The 21,895-nt window shown below is 46.2% G+C and overlaps 1 protein-coding gene across 1 annotated transcript in view; it reads right to left on the bottom strand.

Moving 5' to 3' along the window:
* Positions 1–16,785, bottom strand: part of TNK2 (tyrosine kinase non receptor 2) — a 47,238-nt gene extending 30,453 nt beyond the window's left edge. Inside the window, exon 1 of the mRNA XM_036072063.2 lies at positions 16,453–16,785. The gene's annotated coding sequence lies outside the window, so the exon portion shown is untranslated. The remainder of the gene's footprint in view (positions 1–16,452) is intronic.
* Positions 16,786–21,895: the final 5,110 nt, after the last annotated feature.

Below are 21,895 nucleotides of genomic sequence, written 5' to 3' on the forward strand. Positions count from 1 at the left end.
AGCCCAGAAATGGAGCCTCAACTCTATGGTCAACTAATCTTTGACAAAGCAGGAAAGAATATCCAATGGAAAAAAGACAGTCTCTTCAACAAATGGTGTTGGGAAAATTGGACAGCCACATGCAGAAGAATTAAACTGGAACATTTCCTTATACCACACATAAAAATAGACTTAAAATGCACGAAAGACCTAAATGTGAGACAGGAATCCATCAAAATCCTAGAGGAGAACACAGGCAGCAACCTTTGTGACCTCGGCCGCAGCAACTTCTTCCTAGACACATCGCCAAAGGCAAGGGAAACAAAGGCAAAAATGAACTATTGAGACTTCATCAGGATAAAAAGTTTTTGCACAGCAAAGGAAACAGTCAACAAAACCAAGAGACAACCTACTGAATGGGGGGAAGATATTTGCAAATGACATATCAGATGAAGGGCTAGTATCCAAAATTTATAAAGAACCTACCAAACTTAAAGCCCAAAGAACAAATAATCCAATCAAGAAATGGGCAGAAGACATGAACAGACATTTCTCCAAAGAAGACATACAAATGTCCAACAGACACATGAAAAAATGCTCAACATCACTCGGCATCAGGGAAATACAAATCAAAACCACAATGAGATACCACCTCACACCAGTCAGAATGGCTAAAATTAACAAGTCAGGAAATGAGAGATGTTGGCAGGGATGCGGAGAAAGGGGAACCCTCCTACACTGTTGGTGGGAATGCAAGCTGGTGCAACCACTCTGGAAAACAGTACGGAGGTTCCTCAAAAACTTGAAAACAGAGCTATGACCCAGCAACTGCACTACTAGGTATCTACACTAAAGATACAAATGTAGTGATCCGAAGGGGCATCTGCACCCCAGTGTTTATAGCAGCAATGTCCACAATAGCCAAACTATGGAAAGAGCCCACATGTTCATCGACAGATGAATGGATAAGGAAGATGCGGTATGTATATATATATATATATATATATATATATATACACACACACACACATATACACACACACATATATATATAATATGTATATATTATATATACAATGGAATATTACTCAGCCATCAAAAAAATGTAATCTTGCCATTCACAACGATGTGGATAGAACTAAAGGGTATTATGCTAAGCAAAGTAAGTCAATCCGAAAAAGACAATTATCCTATGATCTCACTGATTTGTGGAATTTAAGAAAGAAAACAGAGGATCATAGGGGAAGAGAGGAAAAAATAAAACAAGATGAAATCAGAGAGGGAGACAAACCATAAGAGACTTTTTAAAAATTATTTTAAAGATTTTATTTATTTATTTGACAGAGAGAGAGATAGCGAGAGCAGGAACACAGGCAGGGGGAGTGGGAGAGGGAGAAGCAGGATTCCCGCCAAGCAGGGAGCCTGATGTGGGACTTGGTCCCAGAACCTGGGATCATGACCTGAGCCGAAGGCAGACGTTTAACGACTGAACCACCCAGGCACCCCAAGAGACTGTTAATCATGGGAAACAAACAGGGTTGCTGGAGGGGAGGGAGGTGGAGGGATGGGGTAACTGGGTGATGGACATTAAGGACGGCACATGATATAATGAGCACTAGGTGTTATGTAAGACTGATGAATCACTGACCTCTACCTCTGAAACTAATAATGCACTATAAGTTAATTAATTGAATTTAAATTAAAAAAAAGATACTTGCCCTTCCCTAGACACACTCCCTTCTTTATTTTTTTTTAAAGATTTTTATTTATTTATATGAGAGAGAGAGAGAGAGAGCACAAGAGAGAGGGGAGGGTCAGAGGGAGAAGCAGACTCCCCGCCAAGCAGGGAGCCCGATGCGGGACTCGATCCCGGGACTCCAGGATCATGACCTGAGCTGAAGGCAGTCACTTAACCAACTGAGCCACCCAGGCGCCCCGACTCCCTTCTTTAAATGTCTCTGAGCTATTCTCTTTGTGATGGTCCTTCTCTTTGTCTACATGATGAACTCCTACACATCCCTCAAGACCCATGTCATCTCCTCTGTAAACTATTTCCTACCCCCAAATGGTTACTTTTACCATTCCTTCCATGTTATTGTTAAAATAATATTTGAAAACAGGAATGGTATAAACACATAATATAGTTAACCCTTGGACAACATGGGTTTGAATAAAATCCACTTATACGTGGATTTTTTTCGATAAATACAGTACGATACTGGAAATGTTATTTTCTCTTCCTTATGATTTTTAATAACATTTTCTTTTCTCCAGCTTACTTTGTTGTAAGAATACAGTATATAATACACATAACATATAAAATATGTGCTAACTGACTGCTGATGTTATTGGTTAAGTTTTCCAGTCAATAGTAGGCTATCAGTAGTTAAGTTTTTGGGGAGTCAAAAGTTATGTGCAGATTTTCAACTGTGCGAGAGGGGTCAGCAGCCCTAACCCCAACGTTGTGCAAGAGTCAGCTATAGTATGGTACATGTGGAAAATAGCCAAATGAATTTAAAAATTTTTAATATCCATCGTGCTCTGATCCTTAACGGGTCACTATTCCTATAACAATCTGCAATCTGTATCAATACATAATTCTACTGAGGGAGTTCTATACACAAACCTCTACTGTGGTTTCTACCTTGTAAAGTAACCATCTGTCTTTATCTATCACCTTGAATGCAGAAGCTGGCAAGGTACCTGGTCAAGAGAGTTTGCCGAAAGGGACTTCAAACCCGTAAGATGGACCCTGCAGAAAGGAGGGCTGCCTTACTTCCAGCAGATACCAGGACTAAGCCTCACTGCCTCCCCCGCCTCCGCCCGCCCTGGCTTTGCTCCCTCCCAGTATTTCTAATCCAGAAAAGCAAGCACCTTTGTGGAGAGAGGGGCTGCCAATCTCAGTACAGCCACTCCTGTCCCAGACCCATAAGCTGCTTTGCTCCCACAAAGCCGGTTCAGCACCGGGGACGACAGGGCCAGTCTCTCAGGCAGAGAGAGAGCCCGCAACCGGCCTGCTGCAGAAGGCTGCATTCTCACTAGACTCTGCAGGGAGAGCTGGAGTACACGACATGGAAGCGTTGATGGGAAGGAAGTCCACTGTGTCAGGCATCCCAGCCTCACCAAGGTGGGGGGGGGGCGGCACGAGGGAGTGACAGGCTGGGAAGGCAGGGCACAGAAGCAGGGACCCAGATCAGATACAGGGACCTGCTATGCCTCATCTTGGACTGCAGCAGAGAAGGAGGTGTGACTTTCAGAGAAGAAAGGAAAGAATGTGACTAAACCCCACTGCACAGACCACACTGAACTCAACTCCTCCCCACACGTACCAACTTGGTGTTGAAGTATTCTGCAGCTGTTTCGTGCTCCAGCAGCTCAAGACTGGCCCGCCAACCTTGACACCCAGAGACAGGACCCCGAGAGCCCTACACACTCCTGGAGCTTTCCTCCCACCAACAGACCACCACTCGTGTGCGGCAGAGGATAAATTCCAGCAGCTGTCCAGGCTTTGTGCACATGCACACCAGGCACGTCCTGGTGCCAGGGCTGGGATGCAGGGTTCTGCAGAGAGCTGCCTCTTGCCAATCCTCTGGCCCAGGCATCATCATCACAGCACCCACTGATGCAGTGACTCCCGGGAAGGGAAGAAGGAGGCAGTCCAGCTGCCGGCAGCCAGCCACTCCCAGAGCTCTTCCAGGGCTGGGCAGGGGCTGCCGGGCTGGTGCTCTGCCTGCTGGCTCAGGCCCCGCCCCACCCCCACCCCTTCAGCAAGAGCCTAGAGCTGAAGGGGCCTATTGTTGAGCCCTGGAGGTGGGGTGAGGAAAGAAGCCAGAGCTGTGACTGGTAGAGTCACATTCACTCTGCAAGAGGGACTGCTCATCCCCTCTGGACCACGTCCAGAACCAGAACCCCAGGAGCTAGCAACATCCAGTGCAGGACAGGCTACAGGGCCCAGGAGAGGAAGGGTCTGAACCTGGGACTACTTCCCACCCACTATATCCTGCCTCTCCATTTTAGCAATAAGGAAACCCAGACCTTGAAAGGGGAAGGGACTTGCCTGGTCCAACGCACTTACAGACTATCATCTGGACTTGGGCGAGATCAACAGTTCAGAGCGGTGGTGATTCTTTTCTAGCCACAAACGGGCAGACACACCAAGGTCAGGGACGAGTAGAGTAAAGGTAAGGGGCCAGGAGAGGAGACCCTGCCTTATCAAGAGACACAGCAATTAGGAGACAGGCAGAGACAGGAAGGACCCGGTGTTCTCACATCCAGCTGAGGCCCTTGGCTCCACGTCTCCCAGGACGCACCGCTGCTGAAGGAAGAGACCAGGCCAAAACTCTCACGCCAATCCTCTCCTCAGTCACTCACTATGTACCTACAATGTGCTCACCCTGTGCTAGGCTTTCCGGGAAACAGGAAGGAGAAGTTACGGTCTGGGTCTTCAAGAAGACACTATGTACAGGTTCTTTTTTTGTTTTTTTAATGGAAAGCAATGGGGTTTTTAATTAATTAATTTGTCTGTCTGTTTATTTTTAGTAATCTCTATGCCCAATATGGGGCTCAAACTCAAGACCCTGAGATCAAGAGTCAACAGGCTCGACCGACTGAGCCAGCCAGGTGCCCCTATGTGCAGGTTCTTTAAAAGCTTTATCTAGGGGCGCCTGGGTGGCTCAGTGGGTTAAGCACCTGACTCTTGATCTCAGCTCAGGTCTTGATCTAATTATTAATTAGATCTAATGATCTTGATCTAATTATTAATTAATTTAAAAACAAAAAAAGCTTTATCCTTTTTTTTTTTTTTTTGGTGGGCAGGAAAGCAGTTTATTGAGAGACAGTAAAGTTTACTGAGTGATAGAATACAAAGCTCCCAAAGAGGGAGGGGACCCGAGAGGGTCGCCCAAGCTTTATCTTCATTGACTCATTACAAACCTCCCCTTACTACCCTGCATTATCCCTGTTTTACAGATGAGAAAACGGAGGTTTGAAGAGGTGAGCAGGGTAACGCAGAGAGTAAGAGAGGAAGCCAGGACTCAGCCCATATACAACTGCACACTGAATTTCTTGGCTCAGAGATGCGGGCCCACAGAGGGCAGAGCTGGAGTCCTATCATTAAATATATACTGAATGAATTCAGGGATTCTGTGAGGAAGTTTAAAGAGAGGATAGAGGTTCCAGGAAAAGACAGCAGACTGCACACAGACATAATTCCACTCCTTCCTGAAACCTGACCAAAACTACAATTTTAAAAAGAGAAAAAAAAATTTAAGAGAAATTTTTTGAATGGCAGAAGTCCCTAAGGATGGGAAGAACAGCAGAGGAAATGATCACAGCAAAACTGTGGAAGCTGGAAAGCAGCTGGGCCAGTGACAAGGGGTAGGAGAGCTGAGAAAAATCACAACCCCCAAGGTGAGAAGCACCTAACTGACCCCACGGAATCCTCAAACAGCCTGGGAAATGGAAGCTCCAAAAACCTCTACGAGAAGAAGAGGTGGCAGAGGGAAATGCTAAAAATATAGAGTATTACTTAAAAGCTATTTAAGAAGCAGAAAGACCACCTATACCCCTCCCCCCATACAAAGCCACTGGGTGACTGTCCCTCTACCAACCTGCAAAGGGCAGAGATTTCCCTATAGGGGTAATGGAACGTCTGGACCGGCACAGTGGGCCTGGTGGAGAATGAGGGGCAGCGGCGGGAGGGAGGGGTATGTGTGTGCTACATCCCAAACAAGGAAAGTACGCATAGATGGTGAGATCCTGGTCCCCTTCTCCACTTGCTCCTGGAACATGGAGCCAGGCTTCCACCTCTCGGCAGGAGACAAGAGTGTCTCTTCTGGTGACTCTGACCAGGCCGAGGAAGACAGAAAGATACAAACACCAGGAGTTCCCAACAAATGGTCCATCCAGGTCACCACACAAAGAAGCTCCACCAACAAGACCATCCAGTGCTGTAGCTTCCCACCCTTAGCTGAGAGCAGACAACACAAAATTACCAGACACCAAGGCAAGCCTCTAACATGGAAGAGAGAGAGCAAAATACACAAGAAAAAGTGACCAAGAGGAAACAGACTACGCAGGAGAAGAAAATTTCAGACTTCAAACTTTAATGCAGATTCAGATTCCATGGATATGGGGTGGGACCTAAGATTCTCCATTTCTAACAAGCTCCTAAGTGACATATGTTTTGGTCCAGTAGACCACACTCTGGGAAGCAAGGGTCTTCTGGAGTTATTATTTGCACTGGCTAGGCATTAAAATCACTTGGAGCTAGCAGAGCGTCCATGTGGAAGCCCCACCCACGGAGCTTCTAATCAACTTGGCCTAGGTGAGACTGAGGCATCATATCTTAAAGCCTCTTCAGATGAATCCAGACGGGGAGTTGAGAGCCACTGCTCCGGAGAAAGCCTGTAATTGTGCCAATCATTTGACTTAGCCAGAACAGTCCTGTTCTCACATATTCTCTCCCATCGTTGACACTGACCACTCTTTCTGAAGGCCCTTTTCACCATGGCCATGAGCATCAGTTTATAGGACGACTTATTATACCGATGATGCTTCTCAATTCTGTGTAAGTCCCGTTAATGTCAGTGGATGGAGAAATCATTCTACTGAATTCCCAAGAAATTCATTCTGAGAATGTTCTCCTGATTAGATTCTTACACTTCTCCTAACCTTCCTAATATCTTTCTTACTTTGGACCTTAAAACGTTCAGGTTAAGCCCTTTTAGGGAGGAGTTTTTCGTTTGTTTTAGTGAAATGTGGATATTTCCCTAATCAAAAATCCTAATCCATTCTCCCAATGTTCCTATTACTAAAGTTGAATTTAGTAGTTTTGTGTCTATCTCATGCATGCCACACATGGGATAAAATATCAATAGACATTTACTGCTATCAAAATAGCTAAAATTACAATAGAAGGGATGGAGGATAAAGTTCAGGTCTTCCACAATAAAGAGCAAAAGACATAAAGATGGCAAACAGGAGAGAAAGAAATAAAACCAGATGATCAGTATAAGAAGGTCCAACATCTAAACAAAAGTAGTACAGGGGAGAGCAGGGAAGGAGGGAAATGACCAAAATAAAACAAGAAAACTTCCCAGACCTGAAGTACAAGTTTCCAAATTAAAAGGGTTCACTGGACATACAGTGCAAGATGAAAACAGACCCACAATGAGCTACATAATTAGGAAATCATTAGGAAACAGAATACTGGAGATAAAGAGTATCTCCAGTATCCAGTATCCAGTATCCAGATCCATATCCATATGGATCCAGTATCCATATCTCCAATATCCAGTATCCAGAATACTGGAGATAAGAGAAGATCCTACACACTCCTGGGCAAGGGAGAGGGTACCACACAGGTCCCACACAGGATGTAGAGTGACTTTAGACTTCAGTGTTAACTCTAGAACCTAAATGCAATATCCTCAAGATGCCAAAGGAAGGCAATTTCCAACCTAGATCTTTATATTCAGTTGATTGAGTATCAGGCTGGCAAGGTCTCCAAATAATCTCCTGCCCATATACCCTCCTCTCAGGAAGGTACTAAAGGACAGGCTCTACCAAAACCAGACAGTAAACCAACAAAGAGGAAGACATGGACACAGATGATCCAACACAGAAAAGCAGTGAAGGAGATGCCCAGGATGCTGAAAGGAGGTCCCAGGAGGATAGCTAAGCATCTGTGATAGACAGCAACCAGACCATGCTGCTGCAGGGCACCAGGCTCTGACGGAGACTTCTTCAAAAAGATCCATTCAATAGAACACCTAATGGAATTGACATCTTGAGGAATTTAGACAGCTACTGGAATTTGGCTAATTGAAAGGTGCATAGAAGCCTAAGCAAACAAACAAAAGCAACTCCAGGGAGAACAAAAAGGTGTGCAGGAAAGGAAAAGTCATCACAATTTACTACACCGTAACAATGTGAACACAGACAGGAGACTGAAGGAAAAATGAGATACTTCAAGAGTGGACAGACTGAAAAATGGGGAGGGTGGAAGGGTGGCAGTGAGGGAAATAAACTCAAATTCTCATCTTTGGCCAAGATGGAATAACAAGGCTCAGATTCACCCTCCTGTCTGCAAGAAAAAAATGGACAAAATATACAAAATGGTTTTGAAGACACCAGATATCAGGAAACAAAAGAAAGTGATACCTATAACAAAAGAGGTCAGCCCTGTGGTTGAGTTTTCAGGCTACAGCACAGAGAAGGGAACGAGTCAGATCCCAAAAGACTCCATGAGTTGAGGAGATGGAGCTGAGAGTCTGGGGAGTCTCAAGGGGCCAGAGTTCACAGAGCAGAGCATCAGAGACAAGAGAGTAGCACAGAAGGCTGTAAAGGGACCCCCTTAAGTATTTAGCTAAATACTAATCATCACATGAATGTGCAGAAATTACCCAAGGCTGGGGAAAATAACTACCCGAAACAACTAGAAGTAACAATGCCTGGTACTCACTAGGCTGGGAAAAGTGCCTGTTTCCACCAGCCAAACTGGAAAAGCTAGGCATTGGGTAGAATTCACAGATGGGTCTTGCCTCAGCAGGAGAATCAGTAGCCCGAGATTGAGCGTAGCTCTGGTCCTACCTAACAAGTCTTAAAAACAAGATGTAAGATAATGAAACTGTTTCCAAGTCACTGCTCCTAGAATAAAGCTCAAGAATAATTACAGGAATACAAAAGTACCCAGCAACAAATCAGGTAAAATTTATATTGTCTGGCATCCAACAAAAAATTATTAGGCAGGCAAAAAAGCCAGGAACTATGATCCATAATGAGGAGATAAAGCAATTAAACAAAACCAACCCAGAACTGACACAAATGTTAGAATTAGCAGACAAGGAAATTAAAGTAATTAAACATTTAGAAATTATTACTATAAAACTATACTACTATTAAAATATTTATTTATTTAATTTTTTTTTTTTCTTAAGTAGGCTCCACACCCAGCATGGAGCCCAACACAGGGCTTGAACTCATGACCTTCACATCAAGACCTGAGTTAAGATCAAGAATCCAATGCTTAACTGACCGAGCTACCCAGGCACTCCTAAAAATATATTTCTAAAGAGAGTATAATTGAACTTCTAGAATAAAAACTACTACATTGCATGAGGGGCGCCCGGGTGGCTCAACTGGTTAAGCGTCTGCCTTTGGCTCAGGTCATGATCCCAGGGTCCTGGGACTGAGCCCCACGTCAGGCTCTCTACTCAGCAGGGAGTCTGCTTCTCCCTCTTATTCTCCCTCTGTGCTCTCCCTCTCTCTCTCAAATAAATAAATAAATAACTACATTGCATGAGACGAAAAAATAAACTGAATGGAATTAAAGGCAGATTGGACACTGCAGACAAAAAACCTGGTGAATGTGAAGACACGGTAATAGAAACTGTGGAGAGGAAAAATAAAATTCTTTTTTAAATAAACAAAGCATCAGTGAGCAGTGGGACAATTTCAAATGGCCTAACATTTGCATCATTGGAGTTCCCTGAGGAAAGGAGAAAGAGCTGCGAATAGAAACATATTTGAAGAATTAATAGCCAAAATATTTCCACATTTGACAAAGACTATAAGCCCGCAGAGTCAAAAAGTTCAATGAACTCCAAGCACAAGACACATGAGGAAAACTATACCAACACACCTCATAATCAAATTGTTCAAAATCAGTTATAAAGAGAAAATCTTAAAGTGTAGCTAGGGAGGGCAAAGGAGATAGGTTATAGACACAGGGCAAAGATAACAATGACAGCAGAGGGGGCGCCTGGCTGGCGCAGTTGGTGGAGCATGTGACTCTTGATATCTCAGGGTCGTGAGTTCAAGCCCCACATTGGGCATAGAGCTTACTTAAAAAAAAAAAAAAAAGATGACAGCAAATTTCATACAGAAATGGAAATGAGAAGACAGTGGCACAACATTATTTAAGTACTGAAAGAATAAACTAATGACCTAGAATTCTAGTCCAATGGAAATATCTTAAAAAAAAAAAAAAAGACTAGGGATGCCTGGATGGCTCAGCTGGTTAGGACTCTGCCTTTGGTTCAGGTCATGATCCCAGGGTCCTGGGATCAAGCCCCACATCAGGTTTTCTGCTCAGCAGGGAGTCTGCTTCTCTCTCTGCCCTTCCCCCTGCTCATGCTCGCTCGCTCGCTCTCTCTCTCAAATAAATAAAATCTTTTTTAAAAAGTAAAATAAGGACTAAATAAACTTTTTAAACATACAAAAGCTGAAAGAATTAACACCAGCAGACCTGCACTACCATAAAGTCCTTCAGACAGAAGGAAAATAATACCATATAGATATGGATCTATGCAAAGAAATGAAGCACTGGAGGGGCGCCTAGGTGGCTCAGTCGGTTGAGCATCCAACTCTTGGTTTCCGTTCAGGTCATGATCTCAGGGTTGTGAGATCAAGTCCCAGGTCAGGCTCCACACTCAACACAGAGTCTGCTTGAGATTCTTTCCCCCTCCCTCGCCCTGTCCCCCCCCCCAGCTCCTCCCCTTGCTCATGCTTTCTCTCTCTCTCTCTCTCTCTCTCTAAGTAAATATATAAAATCTTAAAAAAGAAAAGGGGGAACCTGGGTGACTCAGTTGGTTAAGCATCTCCTTTTGGCTCAGGTCATGATCTCAGGGTCCTGGGATCAAGCCCAGCGTCAGGCTCTGCACTCAGCGGGTAGTCTGTTTCTCCCTCTCCCTCTGCCCCTCCTCCCACTTATGCACGCTCTCTAATAAATAAAATCCTAAAAAAAAAAAAAAAAAAAAAGAGGGGTGCCTAGGTGGCTCAGTCAGTTAAGTGCCTGCCTTCAGCTCAGGTCATGATCTCAAGGTCTTGGGATTGAGCCCCACAACGGGCTCCCTGCTCAGCAGGGAGTCTGCTTCTCCCGCTCCCTCTGCTCCCTCCCCCACTCCTTCTCTCTCTCTCTCTCAAATAAATAATAAATAAATCTTTTGAAAAAAAAAGAAGTACTGGAAATAGCAACGACATGGGTAAATAGTTAAGATGTTTTTATTATTTAATTACTTTAAAAGATAAATTGACTGTTTAAACAAAAATAAGACCAGTATAGTGTGGATTTACAACGTGTATAAGAGTAATTTTTGACAGTAATAGCATAAACAGAGGAAATAAAAATATAGGTTTTTTATACTATTATCTATTTACACTATTACTAATAAAAATATAGATATTTATACTTGAAGACAGACTATAAGATAAAGAAGTATAATATGAATCCCATAGACAGTATAAGAAAACTGTCCTCATAAACATAAATATACTCTTAACTATAGGAAACAAACTGAGGGTTGCTGGAGGGGAGGTGGGAGGGGGATGGAGTAACTGGGTGATGGGCATTAAAGAGGGCACATGATGTAATGAGCACTGGGTATTATAGGCAACTGAAGAATTACTGAACTTTACATCTGAAACTAATGATACATTATATGTTAGCTAATTGAATTTAAATAAGATTTTTAAAAAGATGCAAAATTCTTAACAAATTCTTTAGCAAATAGAATCCAACAATACAGTTAAAGAATAATATACTATGACCAAGTGGAGTTTGTCCTCGGAATGCAAGGATGGTTTAACATTTGAAAACCAGTTTTAACAAATCAGTTAATTCAACATATTAACAAACTAAAAAAAAAATCCTACAGTCACAGGAAAAAAACATTTGACAAAAGCAAAATAGGAATAGAGGGAGCACAACCTGATAAAGACCATATATGAAAAACCTACAGCTAACATCATGCATAATGGTGAGAGACTGAATGTCTTCCCCTGAAAATCAGGAACAAGTAATCTCATCTTCTATTCAACCTTATACCAGAGGACATAGCCAGTGCAATCAGACAAGAAAAATAAATAATTATCAGGCATAAGGATCAGAAAGGAAGAAGTAAAACTGTCTTTATTACAAATGACATGGCAGTCTATGTATAAAATCCAATGGAAGCTAAAAAAAAGCTACTAGAATACATTTAACAGGTGGTAGGATTCAAGGTCAATATACAAAAATCAGTTGTGTTTATATATACACTAACAACAAGCAACAGGAAATTGAAATTTAAAAACAATACCATTTTATAGCAGCATTACTGACAACAGCCAAAAGGTGAAAGCAACCACCAGTGGATGAATAGAGAAACAAAATGTGGTATATTCTTACAATGGATTATTATTCAGCCTTAAAAGAGAAGGAAATGCTAACACATGGCACAACATGGATGAACCTTGAGTACATTGTGTATGCTAAGTGAAAAAAGCCAGTCACCAAAGGACAAATACTGTATGATTCTATTCCTATGAGGTATTTAGAATAGTCAAATTCATAAAGATAAAGTACAACGTGGCTTCAAGGGCTGGGGTGGAGGGGGAATGGAGAGCTATTGTTTAATAGGTACAGAGTTTCAATTTTGCAAGATGAAAAAGTTCTGGAGATAGATGGCAGTGATAGTTGCACAACAATGTGAATGTACCTGACACTACTGAACTATACCCTGAAAGATGCTTAAAATGGTGTATTTTACATTATATATATTTTACCACAATTAAGATAAATAAAAAAGCCAAACACCATGTAAAAATACCATTTACAATAGCATAAAAAATACATAATACTTAAGTATATCTGACAAAAAATGTGAAAGATCTGTATACCTAAACTACAAAACATTGGTGAAATTCTTAAAAATCTAGATAAATACAGACATAAACATTGTTTATGGGTCTGAAGGTCAGATATTGCTAAGATAATGGACATCTCCCCAAATTCATCTATAGATCCAATGTAATCCTAACCAAAATCCTGGTGAGCTTTCTTGTAGAAATTAACAAATTGATTCTAAAATGCATATGAAAATGCAAAGAATGTGGAGTAACTAAAAGAATTTTGAAAAGGAAGAACAAAGTTCAAGATCTTATTTCAAGATTTCCCATAATCTACGGTGATCAAGATAGTGTGGTACTAGGATAAAGACAGACAAACTGATCAATGGAACAAAAGAGAGTCCGGAATTACTTCTACACATATACAGACAACTGATTTTTGACAAAAGGTGCAAAGGCAATTCCATGGAAAGACAAGTCTTTTCAACAAATGGTGCTGGAGTAGTTGGATCTCCACATGCAAAAAACTGAACTTCAATTCATACCTTGCACCATATACAAGAATTAACCCCAAACGGCTCACAGACCTAAATGTAAAACCCATAACTATAAACCTTCTAGAAGTGGGCACCTGTGTGGCTCAGCCAGTAGAGCATGAGACTCTTGATCTTGGGACTGTGAGTTCAAGCCCCTACACGGGGTGTAGAGATTACTTAAAAACAAAATCTTAAAAAATAATAATAAATAAAACTTCTAGAAGAAAAATAGGAGAAAACCATTGGCTTTGGCTTAGGCAAAGATTTCTTGGACATGACACCAAAAGCACAAACCATAAAAGAACTAGTTGTTAAACTGGAGTTCATTAAAATTTAAAACTTCTGCTTGTCAAAAGACACTGTGAAAAGAATTAAAATGCAAGCCAAAGACTGGAAGGAAATATGTGCAATCAAACATATCCAATCCCAACATATTCGATAAAGGGTTTGTATGCAGAATATATAAAGAACTTGCAAAACTGAATATGAATAAAAACCCACAACTGAAAAATGGGTAAAGGATTTGTTTTTTCTTGTTTCATTTTGTTTTTAAAAGATTTTTATTTATTTATTTATTTGACACAGAGAGAGAGCGCACAAGCAGGGGAAGAGGCAGAGGGAGAGGGACAAGCAGGGAGCCTGAAGTGGGGCTCAAACCCAGGGTCCTGGGATCATGACCTGAGCCGATGGCAGATGCTTAATGACTGGGCCATCCAGGCGCCCCTGGGTAAACGATCTGAACAGACACAGCACCAGATATACAAATGGCAAATTAGCACATGAAAAGATGCTGAGTAATACTAGTCATTAGGGAAATGCAAATTAAAATCACAATGAGATAACCACTGCAGACCTATTAGAATGTCTAAAATTAAAGAGATTGATCACACCAAGTGTTGGCAAAAAAGTGGACAAACTAGAACTTTCATCCACAATTGGCAGGTATGTAAAATAGTACAACCACTTTGGAAAACAGTCTGGCAATTTCCTTAAAAGTTAAATGTATCCCTACTGTATGACTCACAATTCCAGTCCTAAGGATTTACCCAAGAGAAATAAAATAAGATGTCCACAGAAAAACTTACACATATGTTCACAGTTTTATTTGTAATAACCAAAAACTAAAAACAACCCATCAACAGGAGAATAGACAGACTGTGGTATATACATATAATGGAATGCTACTCAGCAATCAAAATGAATGAGTTACTGAAATACACAACATGAATGAATCTCAAAATAATTATGCTGAGTGAAAAAAGCCAGGCAAAAAAAGAGCACACTCTGTCTGATTCCACTGACATAAAATTCTAGATAATGTGGACTAACGTATAGTGACAGAAAGCAGACCAGTCTATTGCCTGGGCAAAAGGGATAGCAAAGGAGGGGCAGGATGAAGGAATTAGGTAGGAAGGGGCACAAAAAACTTTGGGAGGTTTGGGAATAATAGGAATGTTCATTATCTTGATTGTGGTGGTGGTTTCACGGATATACACATACATTAAAACTTACAGTTTTAAATATGTTCCATTCACTGTATATCATTATACCTCAATAAAGCTGTCATTAAAAACAAAAAGAATAAACACTTCATTTTCCAGAATAAAGCACAGGGCAGGGGATAATCTTGGATTTAGGGACCAGAGGACAAGATCTGGGAGCACAGACACCTGCTCCCTGACATCTGCCAGCCAGGGCTCCCGAGAAAGCGGGCACCAGACAGCCGAAGAGGGGTCTGAGCCCTTTACACTCAGGACAGAGTAGGGAAAACCACGGCCCACGGCACAGAAACCGAAGCCCAGAGACAGTATCTTGCCCCAGGAGGTTACACAGCTAGGAAGTGGTCTAAACCCGGATCTGTCCAAGTGCTTCTCCTCATCTACCACAAATTCAAACAAGTTGACCTGAACTAGGATAAAATTATATGCTTGTGTGTATGTGTCTAGAACAGACAATTCTCTCCATTGAAGCCAGAGAGCCAGAACCAGTTTGGCCATTCCAGAAGAGCCAGGTACCATGGACACAGCAGCCGAACTTCCGGTGCATGCGTGTTTGGGGTGGCAGTGTGACAGGCAGGCGTGGGACGAAGCTGACAGTCGGTCTGGGGTTTGCATCAGGAGCGGACTAACCGGCTCCTCCGGCACAGTCCCAGCAGCTGCCTGCCTAAGGCTCTGCCGGGCAGCCACCACCACCACTCCCCCTGCCCGGACGAGAGAGAACCATCTGCAACCACACAGGTTCAGACAAGGGTCTGGGGGCCATTTGACTCAGAGACCACGCCTTTAGTTGGGTCAAAGATGGGACCCAGCTGAGGCCCGCAGCAACCCTGCACCCACCCCAACCTGAGGGCTAGAGAAGCAGGAACGCACACGGTGCCAGGTAAGAGGTGAACAACCCTAGGAGGATGAGGCCCATAAACTGGCCAACCAAGCCCCTCTGGGCCAGGAATGAGTAGGCCTGGCATCCAGGCCATGGGGCAGTCCACAAGAAGCCAAATGTAGTCCCCACCCCTGCAAGCCCCACCTCTAGGCTGGGCGAGGAGCTGGCCCTGGCCAGTACAGAACCCATGATGCCACAGCTGCCCCTCTGTCCACCTCCACGGGTGGGGCTGAGCTCTGCGCCACAGAGGATACCCAGAGTCCAGCAGTACAGACCCCCCCTCCTCAACCACCCCTTTCAGGTTGGGGTCCTGAGAGCCCACACCGAGAAGGCCTCACCAGCAGTTCTCTGGCTTTCTGCCCCTATTCATCCTTGGCCCTGGGCCCTGGGTTATTAATCAGCTGTGACAAGAAGGTGTGATGGGAGCAGGTCAGGTTCTAGCTCAAGTCGCCAGCGGCCACACGCACATCTCAGATCACGTGGCAAACAGGGTTACTAGATAAGGTCCTGTTAATGCAATGCTGCCCCTTCCCTTTTATGGAATGTGTTCTGAGGACCTGAGAAAACCTGTGCTGATTGCACCATCCCAGCCCTGGCATGGAGGCACCCCATCAACAGGGGTAGACAGCTGGAGGGGTGGCTACCTCCTCTGCAACCTCAGCCTGGGGCTACCCCTCTCTTCCTTCTGCCCAGGCCTGGGAGCCGCCCAGATAGTCTCATCTCCAGTCTAGACGCTAAGGAAATGCCCCATCACTCCAGTTGGCATTTTTAGTAGTTGGGGGAGGGATCCTGTCTCGCTCTTGAAAACTGCACTGCTTCCTCCCTCCCCAGGTTTAAACACAGGAGGGTGAACACCAGCAGTTTGGAGACCACCCTCTCCTGAAACAGCTGCAGCCCCGTGCTTCAAAACACACCAACTCCCGCTGCGAAGATAATTCCGTTTCCTTACCTGGTGCCTTCTGCTGCCTCCCGGCAGACAGTTTCCACGAGGTCCAGGCTGAGGTGGCAGAAGAGGATCCAGCAGGACACACTGCCTGCTCTCGGGCAGTGGCTTCCAACGCTTCAATCCCCAAACCCCTACATCTTGCGCTCACCTCGGCCCTGGAGCGATCCTCGTGCCGGGCAGCCGGCCTGCAGGTTACCACCTCCTCCTCCGCCGGCGCCTCCGGATCCTGTGCCCCTCAGGGCGCCCCTCTCCCTCCCGGGTCGCCTTCTCGTCCAGGTATGTCTCCTGGACAGCCCGCACCACCTGTCCTTCCTGCACCCCAGGAAGCCAATTTGCTTCCTGCACCCCCAGGCGCCCCTCCCCCTCAGGCCCCTGGGGCCCCACAGGCCGGGCCCTCCCCGCTAGCTCGAGTCTCTCCCGGCGTGCTGGGGCCGCTCCCAGGACCACCGCCTCCCGCCTGAGGTGCCCACAGCTCTCCCAGTACTGCCCCCCCTGCTCCCCGGAACTTTCGAGCCCCTCCCCGCGCTCCCAGGAGCGGTCCCCGAACTCGGAGAGCGGCTCGGACTGCTGCAGCAACCTGCGTGGGCTCCCCTCCCCCTGCTCCTGCACCCCGGCGCGGGCCTCCCCACGCTCCTGCACTGCGGGGCTGCCTCCCCCCTTCTCCTGGTGCTGCTTGCGGGGCCCCAGCCCCTCCTCCTGCACCACAGGCCAGCGAGCCGAGCCCGTCCACGGCGGCGGGCGCCTCCAGTCCGCGCCGTCCGGCAGACCCCACACCACCCCCAGGCTGGGCTCGTGGCCACGGCCGCCCCGCTCCTGCACCCCCGGGCCCACCCCGCCCTCTTCCTGCACGGCCGGACCCACGCCCCCTTGCTCCTCCACGCCGAGCTTCAGCCCGCGAAGCTGCTGCGGGCCCCAGCTGAGAACCCCGACCCGCTGTGGCTGCTGCTCCGGCAGCGCCGGGCTGAGCCCACCGCGCTCCTCCTGCGCTTCCCGCCCGGGGCCCCCTACCCGCACTGCCCAGCGCACTCGCTTGCCCCCAAGAGGCCGCGCGGTCCCACCCCTCCAGATGGTGCTGCCCTCTGCGACCGCTCACACCGACCCCCGCCCGGCTCCTTCCGCCCGGTCCCCCTGGGAAGGGGGCTGCGGGCTGGCGTCCCCTCCGGTTCCGCGGCCACCCCCACGTCGCGGGCCCGCCTCCCCGCCCTAGCCTCCCGGCGTCAACGTCCGCCCGCCGGGCGCCGCGCCCAGCGCCGGCCCCCGCAGGTGCTGCGGCCCCGCGCGCCGGCCCGCAAGCCAGGAGCGCCCGCCCTCCCGCCTGAGTTCCTGGAGCCCGCCTGCGCGTGCGCCGCCCCGGGGGGCGGGGTCCGGCGGGGTTGGCCCTCCCTCTTAAGGGACCAGGTCTCGCTTGCTCCTCCCCTCTCCCCTTTCTTCAGTCCCCCCCACCAATCCCCCTTCTTCACCCGACCGGAATCTCCCCACCCTAGATCCACCTTGCGCCTTCTTATGTGCCTACGGGAGGAGAGCCTGAAGCCAAAGGTAGGGAGTTCACACTGAGATTGTGCAGTCAACCGGGCCCAAAGGAGGAGCACTGAAACAGGAGTCTCCAATTCTCAGTAGCAGCAGTTCAGCTCCTGCTGACTTACCTTGTGACAGTGTGAAAAGTCACTTCCATCTGGTCTCAGTTGCTTTGTTTCTAAAATGGGGAGGCTGGATTGGAAAGTTTCCAAGTCCACAATCCAGTGAGTATTTGCAGAGAGGGACTAATCTCTCAGCAAGAGCCATGAGGCCTGGGAACCTGAGACACCCCCATCCTTTCCCTGGGGCCAAAGGAGGACATTTCAACAAGGGAGAGGTGGTTTCAGGCCTGTGACACTTCCTTCTGGGAACACAGGCAGAAAAAGTCTCTGGCAAAGGGACCTTCCTCCCTCCTGCACTGCTCCCTCTTGGGTGCTCTCCTCCTGGCTCCCACAAAGGAGAAAATTCAGAGCTCTTCCTCCCAGTGATAGTACAGCCCTCAGATCCAGACCCTAGCTAGCTGAAGGCAGCCTTGAGCCATGGTGCCTAGAACCCAAAGGCTTAAGGCCACTTGGCCCTGTTACTGACTACCTCATCTATAAAATGGATACAATAATAAAACAAGTCCAGAGAGAACTGTCCCAAGGATCAGACATCAAAGAACCGTGTAATATGGCTCTTTCAGCACTCCTATGGTCCGGCATTGGGCCCAAGGGCCCTGGCCAGAGGGCAGTAGGGCAATGAAAAAGGAATGGGTTCCAGACACATATGGGGGGCTGGACTGGGTGGATTTGCGTCATGGTGTCTTGCCCTGTGAGGTAGGCAGGACAACTTTCCACTAAGTCATTTTTTTTTTAAAAGATTTATTTGTTTTTGAGAGAGAGAGCTGAACATGAGCAGGGGGAGGGGCTGAGGAAGAGGGAGAGAATCTCAAGCAGACTCCCACTGATCGCAGAGCCCAACGCAAGTCTTGATCCCATGCTGAGATCATGATCTGAGCCAAAATCAAGAGTCAAGAGTCAGACGCTTAACGAACTGAACTACCAGGTGTCCCTCCACTAAATCATTTGATAACATTGTTGTAGCAGCTTCCCTTAATCAGGAAGCCAAGCCACCAGGCAGAGGGGGAACGCACACTACCTGATCCAAGAGAGGGTCTAGAGCATGCAGGACTGACAACTTCTGGGTACGGCCAAATTCCCCCTGTTGCCTGATCTCAGAGGGGAAAGCCAGAGGGGAAGGAATCTGAGAGGAGTCCCCTCCCAAGCTCCTTCACACTACCTCAGTAATGACCATTGCTAAGGTTTATGGAACCTTCCTATGGGTAAGCCCTGCTTGGCATGTATTCTCATCTAACTGCCACCACAACCGAATAAGGTACACATTACCATCCTCATTTTAAAGATTGTTAAGTAACTTGCTCAGGGTCATACAGCTGGTAGTATTAAAGCCAGAATTCAGATCCAGTTTTTGACTCCAAAGTCCACTCGGAACCACGAACACACAAGAAAGCAATGCCGAACCCAGAAGCCTCACCTTGGGATGCGTTGGGGCTGACTAGATTTGGGGGGTCAAGAGATGCAAACAACTAATTTGGAGCAAGTTTTCTGCCTATAAATCAAGCTCCAAATCAAACAAAGCAAGAGGTCGAGGCATTTGTATCCTGCTAGGTGTTTTTCTTAAGGAGGCCAACTCCCCATTCTTCCACCTCCCCTCCAGTTGCCCATGAGCCAGATGCATGCCTCTTACATCCTTAGTGCAAGGTTATCTGGAGCTTTAGTTTCACAGAAAAGAGGTCTCCTGTTCCCTTCCCCCATCCTGCCTAGTCCCAACTCCTGGATGTCTCCACCACCACCACTGAGCACTGGGGGCTGTTCGGAGAGGTCTCTGAGGCTGTCAGTCTCCTTCTCTGCATTGTTCTGCGTGAGCCCAGGACTAGTAGCCTGGAGACACCTAGGGAGACTGCTCTGCCCCCAGGGAGCTGACAGCTTATGGGAGGAAATGAGACACAGTCTAGAAGCATAAAGCTCAGGAGCTTCAGGAGGTGGCTGTGGGGATAAACCCCAACCCTGTAACGTGCCTGTACCAGTCTCTTCCAGATCTGGAACTTGAGGAGAGTTGCCCACAGCAGAGTGACTGCAGGGAGAAGGGCTTGTCGGGTCTCGTTCTAAGTGGAGGCGGACCAAGCTGCCTGAGGGATGCTTGTGGGGGTGCCCTTAAGAATCTCCACCGTGAGGGGCGCCTGGGTGGCTCAGTCGTTAAGTGTCTGCCTTCGGCTCAGGTCATGATCCCGGGGTCCTGGGATCGAGCCCCACATCGGGCTCCCTGCTCGGCTTCTCCCTCTCCCACTCCCCCTGCTTGTGTTCCCTCTCTCGCTGTGTCTCTCTCTGTCAAATAAATAAATAAAATCTTTAAAAAAAAAAGAATCTCCACCGTGAGGACACCTGGGTGGCTCAGTTGGTTGGGCGACTGCCTTCGGCTCAGGTCGTGATCCCGGAGTCCTGGGATCGAGTCCCGCATCGGGCTTCCTGCTCAGCAGGGAGTCTGCTCCTCCCTCTGACCCTACCCCCTCTTGTGCTCTCTCTCTCACTCTCTCAAATAAATAAAAAATAAAAATAAATAATAATAATAATAATAAAGAATCTCCACTGTGAGATGGCTGCACTGGAGGGTATACAGAAGGGCAAGGAAGGCAACTGCGGGGTGGTGACGGGCAGCCTGGCTCATACCTGCAAACATGTGCTCAGCCAAGATGGTGGATGCTGCTGAGTGATTGGGCTGAAGATTTTTTTCTTTTTTTTTAAATAGAGCAATGTTGTTTTAAAGTACTATTGCAGCCTATGAATGGGAGGTGAACTGAATTCAATGGGTTCATTGGGTTTTGACTGGATTTTTTTTTTAGTGCAAGAGGACAATAATGCAATATAAAATACCAGAATAATTTTTTGAACTTTTTATTAAAGTATGACATACATCCAGAGAAGTGCAAAAACTTGCACATTTTACAAAGTGAATATACCCAGCACCCAGATCAAGAAACAGGACATATATAACGAGCATCCAGATGTACCTCCAAATTTAATTTTTAAAGTAAATGTTATTATATTAATCTAACATGCCCTCCGTACTCAGGATTTATTTTTAACTCTCTGACAACCCTCCTCCCTCCCCAAACGCACAATGACGGAGAGTTTTGTCTTCGAATAGACTGGCGCAGGCGCCCGGGATAATGCCTACCATGCAGTGGGTACCAACAATATTAGATGAATTGCATTTACAAGGTAGTAAAGGTTTTGTTTTTTTGTGACATTTTTGTTTCATTATATATACACATGTGCTCTACTTCTTGATATAAAATCTATTTCTGTAGGTCAAACACTTGTGCTCCAGCTTGAGAAGGTCGTGGTGGCTGTGATTCAGACCTGGTGAGAGCGTGGGGGAAGCAGAACAATGTACTAATTAGATCAGCGCTTCTCAAACTTCAGTGTCATTCAGCAACTGAATGACCTGGGGATCTTGTTGAAATGCATATTCCGATTCAGCAAGTAGGGAAAGGGATGCTGAGATCCTACATTTCTATCAAGCTTCTACACTTTGAATAGCAAGGCTTCGGACCCAGAGATTTTCAATAATGCTGCACATAAGAATCACATGAGAAGCTTTTAAAAAACACTGATGCCCACGGGCGCCTGGCTGGCTTGGTCGGTCGGTAGAGCACATGACTCTTGATTTCAGGGTCGTGAGTTCAAGCCCCACATTGGGTGTGGAGCCTACTTAAAATAAAAAGCGAAAATTAAACACGGATGCCCAGGCTCCACTCCAGAATAATTAAATTGGAATCTCTGGGGTGAGGCTCAGCATCCATAGTTTTTAAACACTCCCCAGGTGATTCCAGGATGCAAACAGAAATGGCAGCTCCTTGGTCCCCTGC

The sequence above is a fragment of the Halichoerus grypus genome, chromosome 1 (assembly GCF_964656455.1).
Source record: "Halichoerus grypus chromosome 1, mHalGry1.hap1.1, whole genome shotgun sequence".
Classification (NCBI taxonomy): Eukaryota; Metazoa; Chordata; class Mammalia; order Carnivora; family Phocidae; genus Halichoerus; species Halichoerus grypus.